At 45.7% G+C, this 22,791-nt stretch overlaps 1 long non-coding RNA gene across 1 annotated transcript in view; it reads left to right on the top strand.

Moving 5' to 3' along the window:
- The window catches only part of LOC148149306 (uncharacterized), a 191,683-nt gene extending 183,920 nt beyond the window's left edge, over positions 1-7,763 (top strand). Inside the window, exon 3 of the long non-coding RNA XR_015758262.1 lies at positions 6,925-7,763. This is a non-coding gene — a long non-coding RNA (uncharacterized LOC148149306). The remainder of the gene's footprint in view (positions 1-6,924) is intronic.
- Positions 7,764-22,791: the final 15,028 nt, after the last annotated feature.

Below are 22,791 nucleotides of genomic sequence, written 5' to 3'. Positions count from 1 at the left end.
TCCCCCTAATGTTTGCACTTCACTGTAAACTCCTTCCAGGTTTGTTCCTCTCCATCCTTCCCATCAGTTGGTGACCTACAGACTGCACTGAAAAAACTGATTGCACCTTTTTGTTCCTTATCTTGAACCAAATCGACTCTGTCCTTGACCCCTCTGGGACATCCTCTTTCTTGAGCTCTGCACTGATCTCCCTCACCAATCCACACCTCTCACTCTCTCCCCCCTTTCCTATCCTTCCTGAATGCTTTGTATCCAGGAATATTGAACACCCAGTCCTGTCCTCATTTCAGCCTCATCTGTTACAGCAACAACATCAGATTTCCGCTTAGCAATCTGTGTCTGTAACTCCCCAATCTTATTTGTTTCTATAAATGATGAACAATGATGAACCCAGAACCAATCCTTTTGCCACATCGCGGTCACAGGCTTCCTGTCTGAATAATAACATTCTACCACCACTCTCTGTCTCCAACCATCAAATCAATTTTGTACCAATTGGCTGGCTCTCCCTGGATCCCATTTGATCTAACCTTACTAACCAGTTGTCCATGTATGCAGTCCCATACAGTCAACCGGATTTAGAATTTATTACTCTCTGCCTCACTTTGACCTTGCCCAAGAAGTTACTATTCCTCATTCTCGTGTATCTATCTCCCAGGATTCTGTCTTCCTTGGTGTTCCTCCTTGATATTACCTCCTGGTTCCCTCAGACCTGACAAATTCGTTTAATCCCTCTCCAACAGCACAAGCAAGTCACACCACAAGAAGATCAATTCCTGCTCTGTTCAGGAGCAACCCATCCAGTCTATAGAGGTCGCATCTCCCCTGGAATCATTCCCAATGTCCAATATCTCAAACCATCCCTCCTGGACCATCTTTTCAGCCTCACATTCACCTGTCTTATCCTTTTATTCCTATTCTCACTTGCATTGGTCGCTGGGAGTAATCCAGAGATTCCCTACTTTTGAGCTCATGCTGCTAATTTCCTCCCGAGCTTCCTAAATTCTGACTGCAGGACTACATCCCTTTCGCCCCTCTGTCACTGGGACTGATGTGGACCACGACTGCTGCCTGTTCCCCCCTCTCCCCTCAGGGTGCTCTACAGCAGCTCAGTGACATCCTTGACCCTGGCACCAGGGAGACAACACACCATCCTGGATTCCCATCTGCAGCTGCACAAACACCTATCGATTATCCTCACTCTCGAATCTCTTCTCACTATCGCTCTTCCAGTCTTCCATGTGCCCCCCCCCTGTACAGCTGAGCACCCCCACCACCACCGTGGTGCCATAGACTTGACTCCGGCTGCATTCCCCAGATGAACCATCATTCTCATCAGGATTCTGAACTGAATCCCGATTGGAGAGAGGGATGCACTCAGGGGATTCCTGTACTAGCTGCCTGATCCTTTTGGACTGTCTGCTGCTCCCCATTCCCTCTCTCCCTGCATTCTCTGAAGCTGCAGAGTGACAACATCCAGAAACGTGCTCTCCACGGAGCTCTCAGCCTCACGGACACTCCACACTGACACCAGCTGCTGCTCCAAGCTCCGAAACCTGGAGCTCCAATTGCTGTCACTGACCACACTTCCTGTACTCATGGTATTCCAGGAGCTGGGAAGCATCCTGAAGTTCCCACATGGAACAAGATGAACCTCTCTCCATTCCCTGATTACGTCTTGACAAAGTTCTGATGACAAACAGCTCCAGCAGGGCTCACAATCCAGTGCTTTCAGTGTTCTTGGGTTTTGCAGAGTCTCTTCAAAAATATCAGAATTAGGCCATTCACCCCATCAAGTCTTCTGTGCCATTTGGTCATGGCTGATGTGTTTCTCAAGACCATTGTCTTGCCTTCTTCCCATTATGTTTGATTGCCTTGCCAGTCAAGAACCTATCAATGTCTGTCCTAAATACACTCAATGACTTCACCACCACAGTAATGGGTTATCCTTTAACTCTGCGGCTGTGCCCTCTGGCCCAATTTTCTCTTCCTTGTGGAAACATCTTCTCCACGTCCACTCTATCCAGGCCTCTCAGTATTCTGTTAGTTTCAATGTGATCTCCACATGTCCTTCTGAACTCCATCAAGTCCACAGCCAGAGTCCTCAACCGCTCCTCATCAGACCAGGCTGTCACTCCCAAGGTCATTCTTATAAACCTCCTCTGGACCTCCTCCAATGCAAGCACATCCCTCCTTAGATACAGGTCCCAAAACTGTTCACAATATTCCAAATGCAGTCTGACCAGAGTCTCATACAGCCTCAGCAGGACATACCTGCTCTTATATTCTAACTCAGTTGAAATGAATGATAACATTGCATTTGTCTTCCTAATTGCTAACTGAACCAAAATGTTCACCTTCAGAGTGACCTGAAAGAGGATTTCCAAGTCCCCTTGTACTTGAGAATTCTGAATTTCCCCATTTAGAAAACACTTAGAGCTTCTATTCTTCCAACCAAAGGGCATAACCTCACACTTTTCCACATTGTATTACATCAGCCACTTCTTTGCCCACTCTCTGAGCCTTTCCAAGTCCTTCTGCAGCCTCCCTGCTTCCTCAACTCTGTCTGTCCCTCCCCTCATCTTTGTGTCATCAGCAAATTTACTAACAATGCCCTCAGTCCCTTTTCCCAGATCGTTAATATATAATTAATTGTTACATGAATAGCTGAGGTCCCAACACTGCCCCCTGCTGAACTGCACGAGGCACCAGCTGCCATCCTGCAAAAGACCCATTTATTCCCACTCTCTATCCATGCCAGTACCGGGCCCCAAACCCCATGGGCTTTTATGTTATTTAGCAGCCTCCTGTGTAGCAACTTGTCAAAGGCCTTCTAGAAATCCAAATAGATCATGTCCATTGGCTCTCCTTTGTCTAACTTGCTCATTAATTCCGATTACTACATCGAATTCCAGCTTCTCCCTCTCGAACTGCAGGGTGAATTCTAACACATTATGGTCACTGCCCCCTCAGGGTTCATTCACCTTCAGCTCCCCAATCAGGACTGCCTCATTACACATCACCGAATCCAGAATTACCTGTTTCCTAGGGGCTCTACCACAAACTGTTCCAAAAAAGCCTCTCGTAGACATTCCATGAATTCCTTTCCTTGAGATCCATTCCCAACCTGACTTTCCCAGTCCACCTGCATATTGCAGTCTCCATGACTATTGTAATAATCCCTTTCTTACATGCCTTCTCTATCTCCTGATTTATTTTCTGACCCACATCCCGATTACTGTGAGGAGGTTTGGACATAACTCCCATCAGGATCTTTGTTCCTTTGTGGTTTCTTCAGTTGACTCACACAGATTCTATGCATTCTAACATTATACTTCCTCTTGCTGTCGATGTAATTTCAATTCTAACTGACAGAGTAAACCCGCTCCCCAACACCCCAACCTGCCCATCTACCGATCATTAGAAACGTAGAAACATAGAAAATTGCTGCAGGAATAGGCCATTTAGCCCTGAGAGCCTGCATCACCGTTCAATATGATCATGACTGGTTATGCAATCTCCGTATCCCATTCCCACTCTCCCCCATATCCCTTGATCCTTTTAGCTGCAAGTGTCACATCCCTCTTGACATATGTCTAACAAACTGGCCCCACGAGCTTTCTGTGGTAGAGAATTCCACAGGTTCACAACATCTGAATAACCTCGCCCGTATTTGTGATCTTTGACCCCGAGTTTTGGATTTCTCTAATATCGGGAACATTCTTCCAGCATCGAGCCTGTCAAATCCCATCAGGATTTTACATGTTTCTGTGAGATTCCCCTCATTCTTCTAAATCCCAAAGAGTACAAGCCCAGTCGATCATATGTCAGTCCTGCCGTCCCAGGAATCAGTCTCATGGACCTTCGCTGGACTCCCTCAATAGCAAGAATGTCCTTCCTCAGACTAGGAGACCAAAACTGCACACAATACTCAAGGTGAGGCCTCACCAAGGCCCTGTTTAATTCTGCAAGACATCCTTAATCCAATATACAAATCCTCTCACTGTGAAGGCCAACATACCATTAGCTTTCCTCACTGCCTGCTGCACCTCCATGCCCCCTTTCAGTGACTGTTCCACCATGACACCCAGCTCTCATTGCACCTCACCTTTTCCTAAACTTCCACCATTCATTCATAATCTGACTTCCTGTTTACCACCAAAGTGGATGATCTCACATTTACCCACATTATATTGCATTTGCCAAGCATTTGTCCACTTAGCCAGCAAAGTAGCCAGCAAAGTTACTTGTCCAAGTAACCCTGCAGCCTCTTAGCATCCTCCTCACACCACACACTGTCACCCAACTTCGTGTCATCTGCAAATTTGTAGGGATTGCATTCAATTCCTTTGTCCATATCGTTTGTCAATATTGTGAACAGATGGGGTCCCAGCACTGAATCCTGTGGTACCCCACTCATCACTGCCTGCCAGTCTGAGAAGGACCCATTTATTCCAACTCTCTGCTTTCTATCTGGCAACAGGTTCTCTCTCCATGTCAATACATTACCTCCAATACCATGAGGTTTAATGTAACTCACTAATCTCTTGTATGGGACCTTGTCAAAAGCCTTTTGAAATTCCAGATACACACTATCCACTGAACTCTGAGGGAGGGTCACTCAATCCGAAACTCTAACTTCGATTGTTCTCCACAGATACTGCCAGATCTGCCAAACTTTTTCATCAATTTTTGTTTTTGTTGTCCACTGATTCAGCCTTGTCCACTCTCCACTGATCACATCCTCAAAACTTTCCAGAAGATGTGTCAGGCCTGATTTCCCTTTCGTAAATCCATGCTGACTTGGACTGATCCTGTCACTGCTTTCCAAATGCTCGGTTATTATATCGTTAATAACTGATTCCGGTGTTTTCCACATGTATAATTCCTCATTTTCACTCTTCCTCCTTTTATTAAGAAGTGGGGTTATATTGGATACTGTCTAGTCCATTGGATCTCTGTCAGAGTCAACAGAATGCCAGAAAATTATCACCAATGTGCCCACTATTTCTACACCCACTTTCATAAGGACTCTGAATTGCAGAGCATCAGGCCCTGGGGACATATTAAGTTTTGATAACATCAGCTTCTCCAAGACCATTTCCTGACTAACAAGGATTACCTTTGGTTCCTCCTTCACACTTGACCCACTATCCCCTCACATTTCCTTTCATTAGGATGTGCATCCGTGGATATTTAGTTCCCAGCCCTGATCCCCTTGCAGCCATGTCCCTGCACTACAGGCTCATTTACCTTGTTTCATATACTCGATGCATCGAAGTACAACACCCTCAGTCATGCACTGACTGTCTCCTTCTCATAGTTATCTCCTTTAGAAATCACAGAATCCCTACAGTGTGGAAGCAGGCCATTCAGCCAAGACTGACCCTTCAAATAGCATTCCAACCTTCCCTGCAATTCCCATGGATAATCCTCCTAACCTACACATCTTTGTGACAATGGGAGGAAACCCAAGTAGACATGGGGAGAATGTGTAAATCCCACACAGACAGTCAGTTGGAATTGAGTCTGTGTCTCCGAAGCTGTGAGACAGCAGTGCGAACCACTGATCTACCATTCCACCCTGCGGGGCCTCAAGTTCGATTCCTGATCCTTTCCATACTCTTTATCCTATTACTTGGTCTGGATGCTTTAATAAAGTTCCTGAGCCCCTACGTTCTTTAATTATTTTAAATTCATCGGAAGCTTGATTTACCTTGGTTTGTATGGTACCACTTTGTCTACGTTATTCCGAATGGTTCGTACGTTAAGAGACAAAGCCTTTAAGTTTGTTCTAGCATTGAGCTTCCCTGCACTTTTAAGTTTCCTCAATACAATATGACATTCACAATACTCTGTCCCTTTCCTTTTATTTTCTAGTAACAATCAATCCCATCACTACCCAGTAATCCTACTTTCCCCTTTAACTTTCATTTTCTCATTTTCCATCCAACTGTTCCAGTTATTTTCTCTTTGAATCGTACTCAGGCTGATATTTATCCCTGAACAAACCACTCAAAATGTTCCTTGGTTCATTGATATTTGTGGGATCTTGCTGTATACAATCTGGCTTCCACATTTCCTTCATTACAACAGTGACCTAATTTCAAAAAAGTCCCACACTGTCTGCAAATATCTTTGGGACAGCATGAATCTTTCTTTTCTTTGGATGTGCTGGGAGTCTTTCAGATGTGAAAGATGCCGTTCCAATATTGCACAGTCCTCCTCCTGAACTCCAGTTTCTGCTTTGTCCCTCTCTTTTGTGAAAACAGACCAAAAGTTTTCATGAGGAATCATTGCTCCATCTTCCACCATTGCACACAAGTTCCCTTCCTGCTCTCGAATGGCCCTCATACATTCCTTCATTCTCTTGTTCTTTTTGTGATAATAAAACATCACTGGGATTTCCCGGAATTCATTTGGTCACATTTCATCCTGTCAGCTCTTTGCTTTCCTCAGGTCCTGGTAAATTTCACCCCTGCATTTTGTCTTTCACCCCACTTTTACCCAATCCCTGCCCAGTTCAGTAAAATGGTTTGTTCCCAATTGAAAACTTTTCCACTTGCTCCGTGGTTCTCCATTTCCATCCCTACTCTCAATCTCACTGAGTTCTGAGCATTGTCACTCAAATGCTCCCCCATTGATAGCCCTTCCAGCTGCCCACATTCATTCCATAAACGATGGCCCAAAACTCTCCCTTCTTTTTCACCATCACCTTCTCAGGGGCAATTAGGGATGGGCAATAAATGCTCGCCCTGCCAGTGACACTCACATCCCAAGAAGCAATTTTAAAAGGCCCTGTCCTTTTATGGGGTCTGTTAGGTATTGAATACAAATGTTCAAATGGATTGTTTTGCCAGTGAATGTTCAGAGTTGAAATCCCTTTGAATGGCAGGGATTAAAATTGTTTGTCTTGTCTTTCAGGCCGTGACAACTCTCAGCCCAAGCTGACCCTGCTGCCCCCCTCCCTGGAGCAGGTTAATGCCAAGGGCACTGCCACCCTGGTGTGCCTTGCCAATCACTTCTATCCCGAAGAGCTGGAGGTGCAGTGGAAGAAGGACGGTGCAGTCATTTCGGATGGGGTTCAGACCAGCAACTACCTGCGAGCTTCGGACAGCACCTACAGTGTCAGCAGCCTGCTGACCCTCTCTGGGTCTGACTGGGAGTCCAACGCTCGCTTCTCCTGTGCCCTCACCCACGTGACCCTCCCCTCTCCCCTCAGCAAGAGCATCAGGAGATCAGAATGTGTGTAGAGTGTTGGAGACAGTCCACAGAGGAGACACAACTTTACTTAGAACAGGGCTGAGCTGGCAGGACAAAGGTCATTGTCAGCACTGAATTTCAACTCTCTTCCTTCTTGGGATTGGCTCAGAGACACTTCTGAGGTTCAAGGGTTAAGGCAGGTCTTTGGGATAATCAAAAACAAGCTTTACTCTGTATCAAACCCCATGCCCCCTGTTCTAGGAGTGTTTGATTGGACAGTGAAGACTAGTGATGCCAAGTAAAACCTCTCGAAGATGCTGAAAACTGTCAGCTGTACAAAACAATGTGTACCTCAGAAGTCTCTGCTTCAGTAAAACAGATCTCCTTCCTGCTCAGCCACCAGTTCCAATTTAAGTTTCTGTCACTGTTTAAAGGGACAGGATTCTTATGTTATTGAGAAAATCTCCACAAATGTTTTCCTCAAGCTCCATTCTGGCTGTGAATTTGTGCAGCTTCCTCTGTCTGGGCTGTTAATTACAGTCTGTTCTCTGTCAATGTCAATCTGGAAAAAGGAATAAAGATGAAGAAGATTCAGTCTCTGTCTCGTGTGTGCTTTGGGAATGGCCAGAGCTGAAGCCTCAGGGAAAGGATGTATGAAGTGTTAACCTCCACCTTCAAGGCCTGGAACAAGAGGGGGAGAATCAAGGGGGTAATGAGGTCCCTGGAGCAGGAGGGCAATTCTACAACTGCATCCAGAAGGAGTTCATTCAGAAGGAATGCAGGACCCCAAGGAATTTTTTCCCAATAAATTGAGAAAAGAAGGAAGGCAGGAAGGGACACTGGGGAACACAATAATCTAATGGAAATTCCCTCACCCATCCCTTAGGCACAGCAAGATTGCAGGCCAAGAAATTCAACTCAACTGTTTGTGAGCCAGTGCCATTGGGAACCCTGTATTTATGAATATGACCAGCAGGCTCTTGTTACTCAGAATAACAATTCTACAAGGTTTGAGAAATAAATATTCCATAAATTAGACCTGGGTTTTCTTTCCTCTTCAAATGGGACGGAATTGCCCCGTGTGTCCCTGGGGTCAGATTGAGAATGTTCAGTCCGGGGGCATCTGGGAGTCAGGGCTTGGGAGGACCATCAATGATAAATCTTCTGCTGTCATATTCTGTAGCCCCTGGGCCATCTCAGTGAGGATCATCCAGGGCTCAGGGTGGATTCCAGAGCAGCTCATTGTCCTGCCTGTTGTGTTCCTCAGTCCACACGTGGCTCCAGCAATCTCACTCCATGGCTCTAGTATCAGTGGGAACCAATGGGTCTGAAATCTTATCCAAACAGACCCTCACACAGCGGGGAGGCTGCTGGTGGCTCACAAACCCTTTGGACTCAGTCCCAGATTCCATTGTGGCTCTTTCATTCAAACACAGCATTAACACACTGACACCACATTCAGAGGGCAATCCTGAGATGAGGCAAGTTTGATTCTTGATTCCAATGTGAGGACATGGGGGCTGGGTGTGAAATGTCCAGTCTGAAACTGGTACTTTATAATGAAGAATAGAAACTGTTGTTCGAATAAAGTCAGGTGTTGATGGGAGTGAGGAATATCTCTGTGATCTGTCTCCAGAATCCACAGATGGTACACATCCTTCTGTCAGACCCTGAAGGCTGAAATCAGCTCCTCGACATCATATGTTTCTCTATCTTTCCCAGAAAAGGTGAAGTATTCTCTGCCTCTCTGGGACAGGACATTTTAAAAAGGGTTGTGGGAAGGGAACAGTTGACTCTGAATGACAAAGCCAATGGAAGGATGTGGAGCTGGCTCTGTGAAATGTTAGGGCACAGAGGATGACACCAGAAGCAATTCAATGTTGTTGCTCTCTCCTTTGAAATTGCTAAACTGGTAACAATTACTTTTTGCTCACAATTTGCCCCCTTGTATTTGATCCACGTGCCTTTCTTACTTTGCTTCTTTCGACTTCAGTCTGTGGGTAGTTCCATCAAAACCCAATCTCCTCACACTCATCCTGGCCCCTGAAGAGATTAGAGACAAATAAAAAACTGCAAATGCTGGAATCCAAGGTTGACAAACAGGAGGCTGGGAGAACACAGCAAGCCCAGGCAGCATCAGGAGGAAGAGAAGTCGACGTTTTGGGTATAACCTTTCTTCAGGAAGTGGGCCAGGTGGGTGTTGGGGGAGCTGCAGATAAAGGGAGTGGTGGGGGCAGGATGGTTAGGTTGGGATAGGTGGAGACAGGTAGAGGATAGGACCTGGTTGGTCAAGGGGATGGGTGATTCCGCATTCATCTCTCCCATCGACCAATCAGGTCAAACTCTCTACCTTTCTCAACCTATCCCCACCTCACCACCTTGCTCCAACCCACCCCTTTATCTGCAACTCCCCTCACACCTATCCCCCCTTCCTGAAGAAGAGTTACACCTGAAATGTCGACCCCTGAAGAGATTAGACGAGTTATTTCACTCAATCAAATCATCGAGCCCATCAATCCTGAGAACAGATTCCAGCATTGGAGTCATATTTCCTGTTTGCAAATGTAAAGTGTCTCTCAGGCTGAAAGAAGGAAGCTTACGATTGAGAAATGAATGAGCTTAACCCAGATCCTGAACAACAGCACAACAGAATGGAGTGATATAAATCAGAAACAGGAAAAATGCAGAATAGCATATATACTGCAGCTCACACTGAGTGCAGCCAGCACAGAGGGGAGTTTGGTCAGTGTGGGAGTTTGGTGAACTCGGGGAAGGAGTCTACCTTTGCTTTTTCAAACTGATTCGGAACTGTCACTTCAGCTGCTGGGAGCCTGCACATGCACTTGGTTTGAATGAAAGAAAATGATAAACAAGAAAATAGGAATCTGGGATTTGTTTAGTTTGAGGGGCTGTATAAATAGACTGCTTCAGGACATGTCCATTAGGCGAGGTTAATAAATGGAAAGTATTGAAACTTCAAAACAGAATGAAGACAATTACTACTTTAATGAAGGAATGGATATTTTTCATTTGTAAGTGAGATCAACATTTCTTTATTGCATTGAAATGATTCAGGGTAAATATATCTGCAGTGAATGTATAAAACTACAGGAACTCCCATTCAGAGAGTTTGGAATGAAGGCTGAATTGAAAAAGCAGTGATATATCAGGGAGTGCCAGAGATACCTGGAGACCTAGTTCCAGAAGGAAGTTATAGGCCTCAGGACTGCATAGTTCAATTCCACATGTCGTAAGGGGCAGGAGGGTATGACCCAAGAGGGAGGCAGATAGGGAGTTGGAGAATACAGTGGGACAGGAAAACCCTTCACTCTTCTAAACCCCAGTGAGAACAAGGCCAGCCTTTCCATCTCACAGCCCCCTCATTCCAAGGATCAATCGGGTAAAACCCCTCTGAACCACCTCCAATGCATTTATATTCTTCCTTCAATAAGGAGACCAAAACTACACACATTATTTGAGATGTGGTCACACCAATGTCCAGGAATAACTGAAATATCACAATCTCACTTTCTGGTCCCAAATCACACCTACTCTTACGTTTACCAGCCTTTTTACTGTCCATCTTTAATTGTCCTGGACAAGATGGTGCTGTAGGTAGACCCACAATGTCCTTAGGAAGGGAATTCCAGAATTCTGACCCAATGATAATATTTCCAAGTCAAACTGGTGAATAACTTAGAGGGAACTTGCTGGGGTGATGTTCCCATTTTATCTGCTGCCCTTGGCCATCTTGATTCAAGTAATCATGGGTTCAGAAGGTGTTGTCTCAGGACTTTTGATGAATTTATTGCAGTGCATCTTGTAAATAGTACACACAGATGTTACTGAGTGTTGGTGTGGAGGGAATGGATGTGTGTGGAAGTGGTGCCAATCAAGCAGGCTAAAATTTGATAAACAAAATTTAAATAAAATAATATAAAACAACTTAAAATGGAATAAAATAAAATGCTGCTGCTTTTTTGATAAAACATCACTGAACCCCAAAAAGTTAACTCCTCCTGTCCCCACAGAGGCTGCACCTGTTCCCTTTTTCCAACATCATGCTTCTATTTGAGATTTGCAGTATTTTGTTTTTGAATCTGTTTTAATGCCATTGGTTATAAGAGAAGTATTGGTCAGCACACTGGCGGGGATTTTGTCTGAGATGATTGGAAAGCCCTTACATTCACATTGACCTGAGGATGCAGTAGTTTAACCAATCATCCAGCAGATGGCATCTTAGCCTTTGCCAGCCTCAGGATCGTGCTCCAGTCTCTGGAGTGGGGCTTGAAACCTGCAGGTTCAGGTGACGGCGTTACCACTGAGGCTGTCTATTCTATCCTGGGATGTGGGTATCACTGGCAAGACCAGCATTTGTTCCCCATCCCTACCTGCCCCGAAACTGAGTGGCTTGCTCGGCCTTTGAAATGGCAGGTAAGGGTCAGCCACATTGCTGGAGTCCTGGCAGAGTCAGACATCTACAACAGGTCTATAAGAACAAGGCCCTTCGGCCCAATGAGCCAAAGCCAGTCAAACAACCGCCTCACTATTATAATTCCATGTTCCAGCACTTGGCCTTTAACTCTGTATGCCTTGGTATCACAGCTGCACATCGAAATACTTCAATGTTATGGGAGAGCTTCTGCCTCAACCACCCTTACAGGCAGTGAGTCCCAGACTGTCACCACCCTCTGGGTGAAAATGTGTTTTCTTATGTTCCCTCTTAATATTCCTCTATTTATCTTTAATCTGTACCCTTCCGGTCATTTCCACGTATGGAGTCAGCTATTACAAGGGGGCATAGCTTTAAATTAAGGGGTGGTAGGTATAGGACAGATGTTAGGGGTTGGTTCTTTACTCAGCGAGTCGTGAGTTCATGGAATGCACTGCCAGTAGCAGTGGTGGACTCTCCCTCTTTATGGGCATTTAAGCGGGCATTGGATAGGCATATGGAGGATAGTGGGCTTGTGTAGGTTAGGTGGGCTTGGATCGGTGCAACATTGAGGGCCAAAGGGCCTGTACTGCGCTGTATTCTTCTATGTTCTATGTTCTATGTTCTAATCATGACGCAACTCCATGTCACCAAGTCACCCTTTCTTGACACATGAACAGTCCTTAACTGTAATGCCTCATAGAGAATCAGGCACCAGAGGCTCGGGGTCTCTGACACTCAGCCTGTTTATGTCAGTCAGGATTCTCCCTGTTATGTCCTAGTAACGATTTGAGTTTTCCTTGTGAAACCCAGTTGGGAATTTTAATGGCACTGAATCTTCCGCACACACCCACCTCTCTTGATGCTCACCCTTGTCTGGTTAATTCTTCCCATTTCCTTCTCCTCTCCGAGTTCATTCCATTTCAGTAAAGTCTGTGATAATTCCATAGAGGATGTGCACGAGAAGCTGCCACGGAGAATCTCCCAGCCCTTCAATGTTTGCAGCAAGCCTGGACTGTGCCCTTGTGTACCTTGCCTGAAGGATTCCATGTGATCTGTCAGTCTCCATCCCAGCCTGATAACCATCTCGGACATTGGAAGGAAATGCCCAGGGAGCAGGTTAACATGGTGCAAAAAGCCTTTCAGCTGAAGCTTCAGTGTTTGCGCTCAGTGTGCATTTTCCCTTGCAAATTGCTTCCATTTTACATGATAATGAGGAAAGAACGCTTGTTGGTTCAGTTTTCTTTTAATCATTTCAGAATATTCAAAGCTGCGAGCACAGAGCAGTCACGTTCCCAGACAAGATGGTAAGGTCCCACAGACAGTAAACGAATGACGAAACACATCTGTTTGTTGGCACTAGTTGAATAGCGAGCAGGACACCCAAGGGAATCTTTCAGAATGGGATCTTGTTGAGCCCGCTGAGGTGGGGTGGGTGTGGTCGTGGTGTGGTGGTGGTGGAGCCTCAAATGATGGAGTCAGAGACTGTGCAACTTTCAGCAGTGCACCACAGTCTCAGCCTGGATTCTGTGCTCTCATTTCTGAGGTGGCTTTCAACCCGATGACCATTTTGACGATGACGCAGGAGCATTGCCCATGGAGCCACGGTCAGTAACAATGTAAACTGTGTGGCTCTGAAAGCCTGAGTCTGCACCTCAGCTCGGAAGGATATCAGCTCATTCATCAAATCTGTTTCTACCCCTCTGCAGGCTGACCAGGCTGCCGGTGCTTTTCCAACACTCCCACGTTTCCTCTTGTGCCACAGCTCATTCTCCTGAGGGATAGTTGTGCTCGGAGTCGCAACGTGTGGTGCTGGAAAAGCCCAGAGGTCAGGCAGTTGTGCTCAGGCCGAGGACATGACCTTGTCCCTCTGTCAGATCCTCTTCGAGACACTCATGGCTCACCACCGCCCTCTGCAGGAAAATTAGGGAAGAGCAACAAGCAAGGATGGAGGTGGAGACGTGGGGCTTCAGATGCTGATCTTTGCACTTTGGTGGCACGCTTTGATGGCTGTTTGTAAGATCTTTGCATATAACTATATTTTTGCTGATCCCACTGCTAATCCAAAGGACACTCCACCCTTCAGTCTGACAAACCAGGTTCACTCATTTCAAGGCTCTGTTTCTGGGCAAGGCTCCAGTCTTTCAAAGAGATGAATTCAAGCCTCACCAGTTTGTTCATTTGAATTGGATGCCATTTATTTTGATTTCTCCTGGGATGGGGCGGGTGTTGATGTGTCGGTTATTTGTTGCTCTTCCTGAATTGTCCTGGAGGTGGCGATGGTGAACCATGTAATATCTGGGAAGCAACTGACAGGTCATTCCCACTGGAATCCACTGGAATGACTGTGGGTTTGTTCGCAGCTAATGGAAGGTGTCGTTACTCATAATCCTCAGCTGCAATGCAAGTACTCTATAGTTACTGGAAGGCAGCTATTTCACTGTGCCCACACAATATAAAGTCAGAAGCACACAACACCAGGCTCGAGCTCAACAGGTTCATTTGAAATCACAACTTTTCGAAGCGCTGCTCCCTCATCAAGTGTATCCCAGTCCACCATCGGTATCCCCACATTACTGAACAGTACAATACTGCGAGGATCCAACCGGCTCAATCTTAGAGAGTACAGCTCTCGAATCAGGATACCACAATGAAAATGCCCTGCATGCTATGGTATATCAAAAAGAAATACATTGATGTGACTTTAGATTGTCTTCAGATTGTGCTTTTTTTTCATTCTGTGATACACGTAGACATTGTCAGTATTGGGTATCACAAAGTATGTTTCCTCCATGAAACACTTTCCAACACACTCTCTCTATCTTGCTTTAATCCTTATTGACTCTTCGACATTGTCCCTGTTCCCTCACTCCGTCCCAGTCCCAGAGGAATTGATGCCCGGAGTTCAAGACCCCACACTGTGTGAATGTTGGTGTGAAGTGAGGCCAGTGTGTTGGAGCTTGGGCTCCTGCCTCAGGCCCAGGTGCAGGGGCCTGTTCAACAATCTGCACATTGTCCTTTTTCTCTTTCTGAATGAACTGGATCAAGTTGCAGTAACGAGCTGGCAACAAGGTTTCTTGTCTAAAATGTTCCCAGCATTGGGCACAGAACTGGCTTAGTCACAGGAGACAAATGGTAGCAATGGAAGAACACTTTTCAGAATGGAGGGCTGTGACTAGTGATGTTCCACAGGGATCAGTGGTGGGAACTCTGCTGTTCATGATCTCCATAAATGATTTGGAGCAAAGTGTAGCTGGTCCAATGAGTAAGTTTACGGTTGATACAAAGATTGGTAGAGTTGCAGATAATGAGAAGGATTGTCAGAGGATACAGCAGGATATTATATCAGTTGGATGCATGGACAGAAAATTGGCAAATGTAGTTTAATCCAGCCAAATGTGAGGTGATGCATTTTGAAAGGTGATGGACAGGTGGGAATTATACAGTGAATGGCAGAATCCTTTGGAGTATTGATATGCAGAGGGATCTGGGTGTGTATGTTGACAGATCACTGAAGATGGTAGCACGGGGAGGTAAGGCTGTAAAAAAGGGTTATGGCCTGCTTGCCTTCATTGGAAGGGGAATTGGGTATAAGGATAGACAATGCTGCAGCTTTATCGAACATTAGTTAGGCCACACTTGGAATATTGTATACAGTTCCGGTCAGCACACTACCAGAAGGATGTGGATGTTTTGAAGATGGTGCAGAAAATGTTTATCAGGATATTGTCTGGTATGGCGGATAGTATTCCTGAAGAAAGGTTGAATAGACTGGGTTTGTTTTCACTGGAATGCAAAAAAATGAGGCGTGTCCTGATAGAATTTTATAAAGTTGTGAATGGGATATGTAGAGTGGAGAATATGAGGCTTTTTTCCCCAGGATGGAGGGGTCAATTATTGGGGAACAGAGGTTCAAGGGGTGGGGGAATTTAAAAGAGATGTGCGAGGCAAGTATTTCACACAAAGGGAGTTGAGTACCTGGAACACACTGCCAGAGGAGGGGGTGGAAGCAGACACAAGAGAAGTATTCAATAAATACCTGCACTAATGCATGAATAGGAAGGGAATAGAGGGATATGAATCCTGTAGGTGAAGACGGTTTCTGTATGGAAGGGCAAAATGAGTCAGCACAGGCTTGTAGGGCCGAAGGGCCTGTTCCTGTGCTGTATTGTTCCTTGTTCTTTAATCCCTGCTGTTGAATTGGATTCTCGGGAGCCAGCTCCGTATGAAGAGCCTGTTCTCATTCTTTTGTTGGAGTTCATGGGGCAGCTGCTGCTTCCTTGCTAAATCACTGATCAAACCAACAATGTGGAAAGCCTCTTGATATTTTAAATGCACTGTCTGCAGGAAAATGTTTGGCCGAGGTTTTAATATTGTTTAATAAGGTAATGACGTCAATACACCAGTGTTGTTTACGGCTGGGAACATTTAACATCAGAGTCCTTGTTTTAAATGGACCCTAACTTGTGATAATACATTTTACAATGTTTCTCTCCCCTGACGTGGTATGAAGAGGTTTGCAAAAGTGTTTTGATGAGGAAAGTACATCTTCAACACTGTGTGACGGAGTGGGTGTCTGGTTGAATTCTCGCTTGTTTTAAATGTGTCAGTGTTACTTTCCCCACTCTCTGGGGGGTGTCACTATCACTATCCCCACCCCACCCTTCACTCTCGGGTGATACCATTTTTAGCATCCTTTCTGTCTGAGAATGTCATTGTTCTTGTCCCTCCCTCTCTCAGGGACTGGGTGGGTGTTTCACATGCACCTGGTTTGTTAGATCCATTTACTCTCTTGTGAAATGGGTAATCCCTGTTTTAATCTGGTAATAGTGAGTTAAAAGCTGAAAATGTGTTGCTGGAAAAGCACAGCAGGTCAGGCAGCATCCAGGGAACAGGAGAATCGACATTTCGGGCATAAGCCCTTCTTCAGGAATGAGGAAAGTGTGCCCAGCAGGCTAAGATAAAAGGTAGGGAGGAGGGACTTGGGGGAGGGGCGTCGGAAATGCGATAGGTATCAGTGAGTTTAACAGTGAGTTAAAGCCCAGCACAGTTCACCCTTCATCTCTATCATATCTCAGGGCCTAAGGTTGGTCAGTTCTGTCTGGGTCCAGAACAATCCCACCACTTCCCGCAGTTTTCCCTCTTTCCTATCTTTACTGAACACCTTGTATCCAGGAATCCCCAGTCCGCCCGATCTCTGTTAGAGCCACAGCATTAGTTTTCCACTTGGCAATCTGTGTCTGTAACTCCCCAATCCTGTATTATTGACCCATTTCAGTCTGTTTCCCATCAGTCAGGGTCCTTAATTGGCAAAGGCTGCATTTAACGAATCTCAATGATTGTGGAGACCTGGTGAGATTGGAAAAAATCAGAAGGATCAGTTGCATCATTTGCATTATGTACAGGGTCCGGGACGCAACAAGCGGTACCTGGGATGCCAGGGGGCCCGTTGTGCTCGGGTCTGAGACTGAGGAGCCTGTAATCTCTGGTCGCTGTCCCTGATTTGTGGGTCCTCTCTGATGGAGACCATTGTGAAATCCATTGTCAAGATCGCCACCTGCTGACCTGGAGAAGCAAGAACATGCAGTGCCCGTGGGAATAACCTGAATGTGATCAGAGGACAAGGTCAAAAATCATACGACACCAGATTATAGTCCAACATGTTTATTAGAAAACATAATCTTTCAGAGTCTCGCCCTTTCTTCAGATGCTCAGAGGAGCAAGTAAGGTGAATTTAATCAACAGAGAAAACAAACTCTGCTGTTCATTTCCTTCTCAGTTGACTCCGTTCTCCTCAATGACATGAACAAGAGACAAGGCTGGAATAAAGAATGTAAGGACACCACCAGTGACCTCCTGAAATTCATAAGAAACCTCACCCAGCACTTTGGTGAAAAGTATGTGAACAACACTTAGTGACAATATTTTCCTGCTTTTTCAGTTTTTAGCATCGATTCAGAGCAGAAAGAGTCTTTCTTTCTCCTTCCCTCCTTGAAACTCTTACTGAGATGATCAAACCCAGCCACAGTTCATGTGACGGGCTGAGGGATTGTCTAATGATTGAGAGAGGGGACTGGGTCAGGATTCCCTAGAATTCAGAAGGCTGGGATGAGATTTCACTGAAACATTTCAAATTCTCCAGGGCCCTGACAGGGTAGATTTTGGAAGGATGAACCCCTACCTGGGGATTCTAAAGCAGAGTCCCAGTCTGGGAATAAGGGGTTAGATATTTCGATCAGAGATGAGGAATGGGTGGCACAGTGGCTGGCGCCACTTCCTTACAGCGCCAGGGACCTGGGTTTGATTCCACCTTCAGGTAACTATCTGTGTGGACTTTGTATGTTCTCCCTCTGTCTGAATGGGTTTCCTCTGGGTGCCTCAGTTTCCTCTCTCAGTCCAGAGATGTGCAGGTTCGTTGGATTGGCCATGGAAGTGTAGGGTTAGGAGAGGGGGCTAGTTCTGGTGAGGTGCTGCTTGTACTTGATGGGCTGAATGACCTTCTTCCACACAGTAGGGATTTTATGATTCTATGTTGCTGTGGGTCTGGAGTCATATGTCAGTCAGTATGGGCAAGGACAGCAATCTGATGGACATTAGTGGGCCCGACAGGGTTCTCCCCCAACAATGGTCATCATTAGACTCTTAACTCCAGAGTCTTTTTGAATTTAAAATTCCACTCCATGCATTGCCAGGATTTAGATTAGATTCCCTACAGTATGGAAACAGGCCCTTTGGCCCAACAAGTCCACACCGACCCTCCGAAGAGTAACCCACCCAGACTCATTCCCCATATTCACCCCTGACTATGGGCAATTTAGCGTGACCAATTCGCCTAACCTGCACATCTTTGGATGGTGGGAGGTGACCGGAGCACCCGGAGGAAACCCATGCAGACACAGGGAGAATGTGCAAACTCCATAAAAGGCAGTCACCCGAGGCTAAAATCGAACCTGGGATTCTGGTGCTGTGAGGCAGCAGTGCTAACCACTGTACCACCGCGCTGCCCCACGGTGATCCCAGGTCCCCCAGAACATTACTTGGCTCTTTGGATTAAGAATCTAGTGATGATACCATTAACTCATTGCCTCCCCCATGTGTATTATCGCTATCTTGAATTTATTCAAACACCTAAATATCGATGAGTATCCCATGATTCAAAACCCTCTGAGTCAAGAAATTCATAGAATCCCTACAATGTGGAAACAGGCCATTCAGCCCAAACTCCAAAGAGCATCTCAACCAGACCCACTCCCCTGTAACCTTGCATTTCCCATGGCCATTCCACCTAACCCACACGTTTGTGGACTGTGGAAGGAAACCAGATCACCTGGAGGGAATCCAGGCAGGCACAGGGAGAATGTGCAAACTCCACATTCAGTTGCCCGAGGGTGGAATTAAACCTTTGTCCCAGTGCTGTGCCACCCCATTTGATTCTGGGCAATAAATGCTGACATAGCAAGTGATGCCTAATCCAGTAAAGGAATTAAGAAAAGATCAGTCAAGTTTTGGATCGGACTGTGGTGGGTTACTCCCCACTTGCCTGGATGGATGCAGCTCCAAAAACAATCAAGAAGCTTGATATCTTCCAGTACAAAGCAGCCTGCTTGATTGGCATCACATCGATAAACATACACTCCCTCCACCACTGATGCTCAGGAACAGCCGTGTGCACCATCTACAAGATGCACTGCAGGAATTCACACCAAGTCTCTTGAGACAGCACCTTCCAAACCCTCGATCATTTCCATGTAGAAGGACACAGAACACCACCAAAAACAAGTTCCCCTCCAATCCACATAGAATCTTGATTTGAAAATGTATTATTGTTCCTCCAGTGTCACTGGATGAAAATCCTGAAATTCCCTCCCTCAGGGCATTGTGGGTTTATCTACAGCACATGGACTGCAGTGGTTCAAGAAGACAGCTCACCATCACCTTGCAAAAGGGCAGGATTGTGGCTCAGTGGTTAGTGCTGCTACCTCACAGCACTAGGGACCTGGGTTCAATTTCACCCTGGGACAACTGTCTGTGTGAGGTTGCACATTTTCACCATGTCTGTGTGGGTTTCTTCCACACAGTCCATAGATATGTTGGGTAGGTGGATTAGCCATGCCAAATTGCGCATAGTGTCGAGGGATGTGTTGGCTGGGTGGGTTGGCCATAGGAAATGCTGCAGTACAGGAATGGGGTCAGTCCAGATGGGATGCTGTTTGGTGGGTTGGTGTGGATTTGATGGGCTGAATGGCCTGCTTCTACACTGTATGATGATTGCATGATTCACAAGGGCAACACAGAACGTGTAATAAATGCTGGCCCAGACAGCAACACCCATGTCCTCAGAGGGAGTTTTAAACAAAAAGACCATCTGCACTGCTTACTATTCCATCAGTCTTTGTGTCAATGTGGAACTATGATTCTCATTAATACATACAGTCAGTAGTTAAGGCCTCACCACAGAATCCTTGTGGAACACAACTCGTCACTTTCTTTCTCTGTTGTCTGTCACTAAACCAGCCTCCGAACCAAGTCAAACATTCATCTTCAATCCCATGGGTTTTAACTTTGGTCAGCAGACTGTTTTGTGGGAAATTATCGAGTACTTCTGAAAGTTCATGAGACTTTCTGCCCTATCGACTATTTTTGTTTATGCATTTGGTTCGTTAGTCAGAACCTACCCATCACAAATCTATGTTGGCTATTTCCAATTCTCTACATGTTCATTTTCTTGGCTGTTAATTATAGATTCCAATGAACCCCCCCAAAAGAGATGTTAGATTGACCAGAATGTAATTTCCACGGTTCCCTCTCTCATCTTTCTTCAACCCATGGAGTTACAGCAGGATATTTTCCAAACTAAAGGAACGGTTGCTGCTTTGGAACCTGATGGGAAAACCTTCTGAAAATTCTTCCCCCCTTCCTTTAAACCCCTGAGGCCCTGGAGAATCTGTCAGCCTTTCGAGCTGCTTGCTTTCTAATGCTGTTTTCTGGCATGTATCAAGTTTTGCGAATTCCAGTCTTCAATTCATTACTAACCTCCCTGGAATGGAAGCTGCATTATCCCATTCCTTGACTGTGAAGACTGACACAACTAATTATTGTACATACCGGCAATTCCCTTAGTCTCATTCATGGAATTCCCTGTTTGTTTTTAAAGGGCTCACATTGCACTGGAGCCTCCTTGATTTTCTAATTTTCGTGTAAAACATTTGTGTTATTCTTGTGACCCCTTGCAGGTCTCTTTCTCAATCACTTTTTGTAACTCTTGCTTCCCTTTTGTCTTCCTTTGCAGTTCTTTATGTCTTCCTTCAGTTGCCACATTCGAGTGTTCCCACATTCGAGTGTTCTCACCTTTCGTTTGCTGTTTTCTCTCACTTATTTTGTCAGCGACGATGTGTGAACAAGTGGGGACCTGTTCCTTACTGAGCTGAATTCATCTTTAACCATCTCCCCATCTCATTGAGAGTCTGATCTGACAATTTTGGCTGACATCAATCTCTGTTGAATTCTGTTTTCTGGGAGGTGGGTGTCACTAGCATAGATCAGCATTTGTTCCCCAAGACTAATTGCCCTTGAACTGCTGGCCTTGCTGTGGCCTCTCAGAAGGCACCTAAGAGTTAACCAGATTGCTGTGGGGCTGGAGTCACATGAAGTCCAGACTGGGGTAAGGCTGAGGCTGGACAGCAATCAGGGACCATTATAGTGTCACCATTAATGAGGCTTGCTTTGTGATTTGAATTCAAATTCCAGCACTTGTCACCTGGGGAGATAGTACAGTTCGATATATTGTGGCAGGACCTCTGTTTTGTATCTCATCTGAAAGACAACAGCTCCATCAGTTTTGCAGTGTCAGCCTTGACTGTGTGTTCAACATAGGAATTAGGAGAGGGAGGAGGCAATTCACCCCTTCGAGCCCACTCCGCCATTTAACATGACTGTGGCTGATCCTATCCTGGTCTCAACTCCACTCTCCTGCCTGCTCCCCATCGCTCTTTATCTCACTTTCCATCAGAAACACATCTTTCTTGAACCTGTGGATTGATTCTGCCTCCCCTGCACTCAGGGGCATTGAGTTTCACAGATTCACAACCCTCTGGGAGATGTAGTTTCTCCTCAGCTCAGTTTTGAACCGACCTCCTCTCACTCGATATCGCTGACCTCTTGTTCCAGACTGTCCTGCAAGGGGGAGCATCTATTCAACATCCACCTTCTCAATCCCCTTTCCCATTTTCTCTCCCTCAATCAGATCCCTCCTCAATCTTTTGAACTCCAATGAGTACAAGCCCAAGCTCTTTAACTGCTACTCATGGGACAGCCCTTTCATCCCTGGGATCAGTCAGGGGAACATCCGCTGAACAGCCTCCAGTGCTGAAGGACTCTATGATCAAAATAGACTCCCCAAAGCTTCTGAGACAGAGGTGACAGTGCTCCCACTGACCAGGTTCCAGTTTGTACAGGGCTCTGCTCTCAGCTGGATGGTTGGGAGTTGGAGCTGGTTTTAAGCTGTATATTGGAGAGGAGTAAACAACCTTTTTGATCAAAGCCTCCAGAAGTGTGAAGGTGAAATTTATGAGCAATTCAGAGCAATGGTCTACTCAGTTATTTTGACTCCTGGGGCCTGCTGAGTACTAAAACTCAGCATTTAGTGATTGCTGAGAAATATCTTCATTGACTTGGACATTAATTGTACTTTTCAGGTTCCACAGTTTAATGAAGAGCCCAGAAGATTATAGCTTTGGGTTATTTCCCGATCTCATTGTTGCTGTCTACAAGGCTGTGAAGGACACAGAGTGGAAGAAGTACTTTCCAAAAGAATAGAGGCTGCTCCTGTCTTCAAAGGGTTGCCATCTCTTGAGTGGATATGAGACAGAACCACATGCATGTTTCAGGGCTAGAATGGAAAGAAGGAACTTGTATTTGTAACACAGAATCCCTATAGTGTGGAGGTAGGCCATTCAGCCCATTGACTCCATACCGCCCCTCCCAAGGTCATTCTATCTCGACCCCTATCCTATCTCTGTATGTTCCAATGGCTACTCCACCAAGCCTGCACATTCCTGTACACTCTGGGCAATTTAGCATGGCCAATGTATCGAGCCTGCAGATCTTTAGACTGTGGGAGGAAACCAGAGCACCCGGGGGAAGCCCACGCAGACACA

Source organism: Chiloscyllium plagiosum, unplaced genomic scaffold, assembly GCF_037043375.1.
Source record: "Chiloscyllium plagiosum isolate Xiang-an unplaced genomic scaffold, Cpla_swu_hap1 HiC_scaffold_9, whole genome shotgun sequence".
Taxonomy (NCBI): domain Eukaryota; kingdom Metazoa; phylum Chordata; class Chondrichthyes; order Orectolobiformes; family Hemiscylliidae; genus Chiloscyllium; species Chiloscyllium plagiosum.
The sequence above is the reverse complement of the archived record's forward strand: the minus strand, read 5'-3'. Positions and strand labels throughout refer to the sequence as shown.